Source organism: Callorhinus ursinus, unplaced genomic scaffold, assembly GCF_003265705.2.
Source record: "Callorhinus ursinus isolate GAN/ISIS: 27379988/994484 unplaced genomic scaffold, GSC_fseal_2.0 scaffold1141, whole genome shotgun sequence".
In the NCBI taxonomy this organism is placed as follows: Eukaryota; Metazoa; Chordata; class Mammalia; order Carnivora; family Otariidae; genus Callorhinus; species Callorhinus ursinus.
Window position 1 is genome coordinate 1 of NW_027398196.1, and position 7173 is coordinate 7173.

A 7173-nucleotide genomic window follows, 5' to 3' on the forward strand; every position below is an offset into this window, starting at 1 on the left:
CCATTCTCAGCTTCAACTGAGGCCAACCAGATGTCCCAAGGCCAGGCTTCAGGGTCCCACTCCTCCAACCACCGCCCTGCCTTTGACATGAGAAACACAGGCTGGGAATTCAGCTGACTTTGGGGATTCTGTAACCCGCACAGCTAAACGCTGTGTTTGCTTTTGAGCCCTGTCAACCCTTGCAGGTGGAGGAAGTGAGCGAATTTTTAGGGCCGTCGTGGAAGTTCTCTGGTTGTCATACGGTGGCTTGAGCTGAGAGGTAAGGAACCTGAACTTGTCCTGGTTTTCTCTGTGCACTCTCAGGTGCACTCGGAAATCGCCCCACACCACAGTCTTTACAGCCGTCCTTAGCGCCATGACGGTCCAGGGCAGCGGCCGCTCCGGCTCCCCGGGGTGCTTACTGCGGTTGGGCCCTTCGTCCCGGTTAACCGCGGGTGAGGGCCTGACGAATTACGAGGTCCCCGCCGGCCACGGGCGCCTCACGTCCCTCTGCGCGTTGGCGAGGAGCCGAGCCCCGCACTCCAGCCCAAGGGCATGACCGGACCCGTCCCCACACTCCATCTTTGTGGGTCCATCTTCTGGGACCACTCCCAGTTCCGATCCTGTGTCCGTCGGGCACGAGTCGGGATACAAGAAACAAAGTTTCTCAACAGAGGGGATTGAATATGAGCAGTCGGCCACTCAGGGATCCGACGACTGGAGTCACGGAGATAATACGGGAGGAACCTGCCGCCTCTAGAGCAAGGGGAACAGGTTGGTGTCACCAGGAGCCTAGAAGCCAGGATGAGGGGGCCTTGAAGAGCCAGAGCCTGGACCTCTGAGGAGGGGCTGCGGCAATTACTCAGGGAAGGAGAAAACCACGTTATCCACCGGGAGGGGAAACAGGGCAGGAGGTAAGTTCGGAGGCACCACCTTCCAGGTCACTAATCCTTTCTTCAGCGGCACCTATCTGTGATTTCATCCATCTGTTGGGATTTTTATTTCAATGACGGTGTTTTTTTGCTTCTAAAGGTTTTTTGTTTTGTTTTGTTTTGTTTTTGACAGAGAGAGACACAGCGAGAGAGGGAACACAAGCAGGGGGAGTGGGAAAGGGAGGAGCAGGCTTCCTGCCGAGCAGGGAGCCCGATGCGGGGCTCGATCCCAGGACCCCGGGATCACGACCTGAGCCGAAGGCAGACGCTTAACGACTGAGCCACCCAGGCGCCCCTACTTCTAAAGTTCTGTTTCCAAATCTGCCTGGACGCTTTTCTTGTTTCTATTTTATTATTAATTATTATTATATAAAGGTTGTATTGATTTATTTGAGAGAGGGAGAGAAAGCACGAGAGAGGGAAGGGTCAGCGGGAGAAGCAGACACCCCGCTGAGCCAGGAGCCCATGCGGGACTCCATCCTGGTCTGGGACTCGAATGCTTCTCCTGTGTCTTTATGTTGTTGTCTCTCAGAGGCTATCAAAGATTTGGGGAGGTCGGGGTAGCTTTCCATCACAGTAATGCAAACGATATGTAAATATCCGTGAGCGCCGCCCTCTGATCCCATGAGAATTCAAAGGTAATGCCAGTCCCTGTTTCGAAGTTCCCCCCCCCCCCCCCCCCCCCCCCCGCGCCCACGATGAAGCGCAAGAACAGAAAGTGGTTCTCTTTCTCACCCTCCTCCATTTTTGGTGTGCTGACCCAAGGCCCGCCAGGGGGAGATTCAGCTGGGCTCACCTCTCATGCCTTCAGGACATACTGATGTGCCCCACGTGCCCCAGGAATCTCCAAATGAGGGAGCGAGCCAGACTGTAGAGCACAGCCCACAAAAGGGGGTCAGGCTCGAAGCCCAACGTCCTTGATCCGCACCCTGCCTCGGCCACCTGCTAGCAAGTGATTCAGAAGAAGCCGCTCAACCCATTTGTGCTGTTTTCCTCATTTCCTCACCCGGACAATGGGGCTAACACCAGCTAACAGCCTCCTAGGGCTGCCGGGAAGATGGGACGGGCGGAGCCTAGGCCCACAGCAAACACTCACAGCCATTACCAAAATTACGTTCTCTGGCCTCTGAGAGTCACACCCTGGGAATGTCGGTAGGGCCAGTCCTGTCTTTGACAGACCTGCAGGTTGCCCAGGAGGGTGGGCAGTGTCTTCACTGACCCATCTTCAGCTGGGCCCCCCGGGGAGTCCTGGGCGAGGGAAGCCCGGGGTGAGGTATATCCTCTTCCAGGGAGGGTGGGTTTGCTCTGCCAGGAGCCCAGCAGGACTACCGCGACGGGGGGTGGGTGGGTGTGTGTGTGGGGGGGGCAGTTCCTCTCTCAGCCAGGGGTTCACTGAAGCCCCTCAGCTTGCAGCCAGCCAGGGGAAGGCACCCCCGTTCGTGGGTACTAGGACTGGCGTGGGAGGGTTCCTCCCCCGCTCACCCAGACCCACTTCGTTTTATAGCCCTGTCCTTCCTTGGGCCCGCCGAGGTCGCCCTTCACGAACACTGGTTTTATTTATTTATTTATTTTAAAGATTTTTATTTTATTTATTTGACAGAGAGATAGAGCCAGAGAGCACAAGCGGGGGGTGGGGGTGGGGTGGGGGACGGCCGAGGGAGAAGCAGATTCCCCGCCGAGCAGGGAGCCCCACGGGAGCCTCGACCCCCGGACTCCGGGATCATGACCCGAGCCAAAGGCGGGCACCCAACCGACTGAGCCACCCAGGCGCCCCAAGAACACTGATTTCAGGCGGGATCTCAGTTCTGCTCTCTCACCTTCTGAAAGCCCTTACTCCTAGCACCGCGGAAACCCAACCCGGCAGCCCCTCCACACAGCCCCAGCCGCATCCCTGCTCCCTCCTCTGTTTTCTTTCCTTTCCTTTTTTTTTTTTTTTAAGATTTTATTTATTTATTCGACAGAGAGAGAGACAGCGAGAGCAGGAACACAAGCAGGGGGAGTGGGAGAGGGAGAAGCAGGCTTGCCGCCGAGCGGGGAGCCCGATGTGGGGCTCCATCCCAGGACCCTGGGATCAGGACCTGAGCCGAAGGCAGACGCTTAACGACTGAGCCACCCAGGCGCCCTCCCTCCTCTGTTTTCATTTGCTCCGCTTCCTCAGGGGTGTCTCTTGCTTACCTGCGGGCCACCTATGCATTTAAACAGCGTAACTAACCTTTTCTCATTACATATTTCCTTGCCTTTCTCTCAGACTGGACTGGCATCCCTGGACGGCAGCAGCTGGGTGTCAGGGTGGCACCGCCCCCAGCCCCCACCCCCACCCCTACACCCCCACCCCCGCCCGGACCTAGCCAGGCAGCACTGGAGCCTGTGGCCAACAGTCCAGGGCCACAGGGATTGGACCAGCGGGTCAACCTGCCAGCCTGGGTCACGGAGGAGTTGGCAACAGGGACTCGTAAATTCCGTCCCGAGTCTCCTCACAGTCCTCACACATGGGAGGAGGCCTTTGTGCCCAAGATACGCGACCCAGAAATCATCAGTTGAGAATTTAATACACTTGGTTATCTCAAAAGGTCTAACTTCTGGGCGCCTGGCCGGCCCCGTCGGTAGAGCATGCGGCTCTTGATCTCGGGGTTGTAAGTTCGAGCCCCGAGTTGGGTGTAGAGATCACTTAAAAAATAAAATCTGAAAAAAAGTCTGCAGCTTCTTGACGGCCCAAACCAACAAGCCTAGTCTTTCAAGGCAAAAGACACACTGGGGGGGGGGGGCGCCTGGGTGGCTCAGTTGGTTAAGCGACTGCCTTCGGCTCAGGTCATGATCCCGGAGTCCCGGGATCGAGTCCCACATCGGGCTCCCCGCTCGGCGGGGAGTCGGCTTCTCCCTCTGACCCTCCCCCCTCTCGTGCTCTCTATCCCTCATTCTCTCTCAAATAAATAAATAAAATCTTTAAAAAAAATAAAAACATAAAAAATAAAAAGACACACTGAGGGAAGATCTTCGCAACATACATAACAAAGAACTAACAGCCCTGGTGTAGGACAAGTGTGCCTCTTTAGGGGAGGCAATTCCTTGGTGTCTCTCAACATTTTAAATGCCCGTAGGTTTTGAACCTGGCAATTCCACTTAGAGGTGGTTATCCTAGAGGGAGATCGGCACACGTTCACGGTGGGAAGTTGCAGCGCCAAGGTGAATGGCGGAGAGCGAGCGAGAAAAGGTACAAATACCATCAGTTGGGGACTCGTTACGTAAATGACGGTACACCACGCAGCCAGAGAAGAAATGAGCTAGACATTTGTTTACTGACGTGGGAGGTTTTCAAAGACCTATTGCTAAGGGAAAGAAAGTCACAATGAAACGTGGAAAAATAAATAAATACAATAAAATAAATGTATAGGGTGTCAAGCTGGGGCGCCTGGGTGGCTCAGTCAGTTGGGCAGCTGCCTTCGGCTCAGGTCCTGATCCCGGGGGTCCTGGGATCAAGCCCCGCATCTGGCTCCCTGCTCGGCGGCAAGCCTGCTTCTCCCTCTCCCACGCCCCCTGCTTGTGTTCCCTCTCTCGCTGTGTCTCTCTCTGTGAAATAAATAAATAAAATATTAAAAAAAAAAACTGTGGATAACTATGTTGGTGATTCCATTAGAAGAATATAGTTAGAAGAGAGAAACAACTGTTAACAATGTGTCTTAAAATAATGTTGCTTTGTAAAAAAGTTTCAATTACGTGCTCTAAAAATATGCAGGGTGGTAATGGAAAATGGTACAGCCGCGGTGGAAGGCAATTTGGCAGTTCCTTTTAGAGCAAAGCATCCAGGGGCGCCCGGCTGGCTCAGTCGGGAGCGCATGGGACTCTTGATCTCGGGATCGTGAGTCTGAGCCCCACGTTGGGTGTAGAGATTCCTTACAAAAGATAAAATCTTTGGGGGCGCCTGGGTGGCTCCGCCGTTAAGCGTCTCCCTCCGGCTCAGGCTCAGGTCACGATCCCAGGGTCCTGGGATCGAGCCCAGCGTCGGGCTCCCCGCTCCGCGAGAAGCCTGCTTCTCCCCCTCTCCCACTCCCCGCTGCTTGTGTTCCCTCTCTCGCTGTGTGTGTGTGTGTGTCTCTCTCTCTCTCTCTCTCTCAAATAAGCAAATAAAATCTAAAAAAAAAAAAAAGAAAAGAAAAGATAAAATCTTTAAAGCTAAGCATCCATCTGCACGGACCCAGCAATTGTACCCTTGGGCATTTATTCATTTTTAAAAAAATCTTATTTATTTATTTATTTGACAGAGAGAGAGCACAAGCAGGGGGAGCAACAGGCAGAGGGAGAGGGAGAAGCAGGCTCACCAAGCAGGGAGCCCGATACGACGGGGCTCGTGCTCCCAGGACCCTGGGATCACGACCCCCCCCTCCCCCCACCCCCCGAGCCGAAGACGGACGCCTAGCGACTGAGCCACCCAGGCGCCCCTCCCTCGGGCATTTATGCCAAAGAAACAGAAACTTTGGATCGCACGAACACCTGTACATGAATGGTCGTAGCGGGTGTATTTGTAGAAGCCTGAAATTGGGAACAAGCAAGGTGTCCTTCAGGAGGTGAATGTTGGAGCCGACCGGGTGATCCACACCAAGGACTGTAGCTAGCACCACGAAGGAAGAACGAAGCATGGCTACATGCAGCGAGCGATCTGGACGGATCGCAAGGGCATTATGTGAGGGCAGGGGTGGGGGGGGGAGCCCATCCCGGGTTACGGATACCTTCCGCATACTGCATGGTTCCAATAACCCAGAATTCTAGACGAGAATACAATACTGGTTGCCGTGGGTTGGGAGGAGATGGGAGGGGGCCGTGGTTATGTCAGGTCCACAGGAGGGGTCCTCGTGAGGGAACCAACTGGACACGGATGCCCGTGGGAGTCACGTGAATCTACACGGGTGATGAAACTGCAGAGCTGTGCGCGCGCGCGCGCGCGCGCACGGATGCAACTCCCACGGAGCTGCTCTCGGATGGCACCCATGCCATTTCCCGGTGTGCAGTTGAACTAGGCGTGCAACATGCTGACCCTAGGGGAACTGCGGCAGGCGCCCTGGCGTCTCTCTGTCACTGCCCGTGAGTTTCTTTACTTCAAGAGACAAGTTCAGACCAAAAGCACACAAGCAGGGCTTGGCGTGGACAGGCAGGACGACCTGCGCGACTCTGCACAGAGTCCCTACTCTCCTCCCCCTGCCGGGGACGTCAGTCTAGGCGCCCGGCAGTTCCCAGAGCCCCGCGGCTGGGAAGAAGCCCGCGGGAGCTGAGCCCAGAGGGGCGCGCAGGCGACCGGCTTGCTTTGACTGGGCAGAGGAAGTGTCCGTCAGGCCACGGGGGCTGGGCTTGCTCAGGCGGCCCGGGGGCGGGTCCCGGCAGGAGCCGAGCTTGGTCATTGGCGAAGCTAGCCGGAAGGGGGCCGGAAGGCGGTGCCCCGCCACATGCGGGGCGGAGCTTCCGGTGGGCGCGCTGAGGGACGCGAGAAGACGGACCCGAGGGCGGTCGGGGCGGGGCCCAACACGCCTAGACGACGCCCCGGCCCTCTCGACACCGCCCTCCGTCCCTGGGCTCCACCCTCCGCCCCTCCGGGTCCCGGGCCGGGCCAGCGGCCCCGTTCCCCGAGACCTGGGGAGGGGGGCGGTCTACCCGTTCCTCCGCGGAGAGGTCAAGGAGGAGCCTCTATGGAGTCCAGGCCCCGGGAGGCGGGGGCGGGGGGGCTCCGTCGGGCTTCTCTCCCGCTGCTACCCGCAGGCCCCCCCCCCCCCGCACGCCGTCCTGAGGGTGTCCGGCCCCTAAACGGCCAGGGACAGTGTACTGGGGCCCCCAGGGGCCTAGTGTTGGGGGAGGGAGGGCGGCGGCCCCACCGGGATGACAAAGGGGTCCGTCGCTCCGTCTCCAGCCCCTCCCAGTCCTGGCCTCCGTGCGCTCCTGGGCACTTCCACCCTCCCAGGGCCCAGATTGTGACCCTGCCCCCCTCCGGCACCCCCCCAACACACACACACACACACACACACACACACACACACACACACACTCCTTGCCCGGCCCACTATGTGTCCCAGTGCCCCTGAGCGTGTATGGGACGTTTCTCTCAGTTGGTTAAGCGACTGCCTTCGGCTCAGGTCATGATCCTGGAGTCCCGGGATCCAGTCCCACGTCGGGCTCCCTGCTCAGCAGGGAGTCTGCTTCTCACTCTGACCCTCTTCCCTTCTTCCCTCTCGTGCTCTCTATCTCTCATTCTCTCTCTCTCAAATAAATAAATAAATAA

The 7173-nt window shown here is 57.2% G+C and overlaps 1 long non-coding RNA gene across 1 annotated transcript; it reads left to right on the forward strand.

Moving 5' to 3' along the window:
* The first annotated feature begins 6 nt into the window (after positions 1-6).
* On the forward strand, positions 7-2263 carry LOC112813569 (uncharacterized). The gene is made up of 3 exons (XR_003205544.2): positions 7-259; positions 654-893; positions 1045-2263. It is a non-coding gene; the product is annotated as an uncharacterized lncRNA (long non-coding RNA).
* Positions 2264-7173: the final 4910 nt, after the last annotated feature.